This window comes from Bison bison, unplaced genomic scaffold (assembly GCF_000754665.1).
Source record: "Bison bison bison isolate TAMUID 2011002044 unplaced genomic scaffold, Bison_UMD1.0 scf7180017864317, whole genome shotgun sequence".
NCBI classification, from domain to species: Eukaryota; Metazoa; Chordata; class Mammalia; order Artiodactyla; family Bovidae; genus Bison; species Bison bison.
Genome location: NW_011494889.1, coordinates 2,356,291 through 2,358,268, shown reverse-complemented (window position 1 = coordinate 2,358,268; position 1,978 = coordinate 2,356,291). Strand labels below are relative to the sequence as shown.

Here is a 1,978-nt window from a genome sequence, read left to right as displayed (position 1 = left end):
CTCCAGTGTTCTTGCCTGGAGAATCCCAGGGATGGCGGAGCCTGGTGGGCTGCCGTCTATGGGGTCGCATAGAGTCGGACACGACTGAAGCGACTTAGCAGCAGCAGCAGCAGTGTGTTTTTAAAAATAATGTGTTTTATTGGCTTTTTTCTTGATGAATTGTTTGTTCATATCCTTTGTTTTCCTACTGACATGCATGTGATTTTCTTTTAATCACTCTTCATATAGTAAGATCTGTTATATTTGTAGTTTATCAGTATTTTGGGCCTTCTTATTTTGTTAATCATATTTTTGACACTTTTTGAGTTTTGTGGCTTTCCCTCCTGCCCCCAGTAATCATCTGGGCAGTTTTCTCAGTCTTTTGTGATTCCTACCTTCCCTTTGGAATCAAGCTTACTAGAGTCATTTTTGTTATTTGTAAACTTACATTAGTCATGGTTTTTAGTGTCTGTATAATATTCCATCTATAATTTACTTAACCCTTATCACCTTTTAAAGACATTTGGATTACTTGTAAACAAATTAAAATTGATGCCAAAAATAAATTAATTGATTAAAAATAAAATTATAGAATCAAAAAATAAAACCAATGGCATTTTTAGTAAGTTTCACAGCAGCCAAATAATTTGTGGCTCCTCAGTAAATACCAAATATCCACAGTGCCATTTGCTCATGTGTGTGTATATACATGTAAAATTTTTTAAACTTATTTTTACTTATGTCATTAAATTTTCTTGCTTAATGCTTCTAGTACTCTTATACAGCATTGCTGTAAAGGAGTTTGGGAGCGGATGAGAATAAAGGAGGGGGTTGTTGGTCTGCGTTTTTTCACAACAGTTTTAGAAAACTTTAGCCAGAAGGAAGGTCCTGCAAGCTAATATGTGGATTCACTGGGTTGGTGCAGTTCCCTGGCCTGGGTGCCTTGTCATGTTTGTTTGTTTTTGAATTGGTTATATTTGCACCTCAGGTTCTTATTAGTTACCCATTTTATGTATGATACTGTGTGCATGTCAGTTGCAATCTCCCAGTTTATCCCTCCCCTCTTATTTACATTTTTAAGAATTCCTTGACAGTTAAGTGGAAAATGGACTGGAGGAAGACAAGAGGGAAAGGAAGGTAGTCAGGGTTTTGGGGGTTTGATTTGATCTGGGTTTTTTGCCTGTTCAGACAATAGGACATGATGTGGATGAAGGTGATGGTATAGTGGACAAACAGGAAGTGACAGACTCACCTACGTTTTAGCATTAGAGCCAGTAGAACTTCCATATGGGCTCACTGATCTAACAGGAGATCAAGCGGAGACACCGTGGCTTTGGCTTAGAAAATATATTTACTGGGATGAGGAGGAAAAGAGTTTGGGGTGTGGGGTTTGGAGTGTTAGGGGAGATTCAGGAGTCCTGCTTTGGAAATGACAGACTTGAAATTCCTATAAGATCCAAATGGAAAAGTTCCAAGTGGAGATGCTGAGGAGTGTGTTGAACACAGATCCTGAACTCAGATATCAAGTTTTAAACATAGAAAGGAGCTTTATTCCTTGATCGTTTTGAAATTTTGAGTGATTTTATTTAGATTTCATCTCTGCATTCACAGTATAGTTTTTGGATTCTTCTAAATGTATCACCATATATTTCTCCTTATTTGCTATCAGTGGCTTTAAACCATACAGCTTAATCTTTATTAAAAAAATAATCTGTAAGTACCATAAAGGACAGAAAAGGTATGGACCTAACAGAAGCAGAAGAGATTAAGAAGAGGTGGCAAGAATACACAGAAGAACTATACAAAAAAGATCATGATCCAGATAATCACGATGGTGTGATCACTCACCTAGAGCAAGACATCCTGGAATGTAAAGTCAAGTGGACCTTAGGAAGCATCACCATGAACAAAGCTAGTGGAGGTGATGGAATTCCAGTGGAGCTATTTCAAATCCTAAAAGATGATGCTGTGAAAGTGCTGCACTCAATATGCCAGCAAA

General features: G+C 37.5%; 1 protein-coding gene across 1 annotated transcript in view; it reads left to right on the top strand.

Annotated features, from left to right (window-relative positions):
- NVL (nuclear VCP-like) overlaps positions 1-1,978 on the top strand; it is an 88,863-nt gene that overhangs the window by 38,177 nt on the left and 48,708 nt on the right. The window lies entirely within an intron of this gene.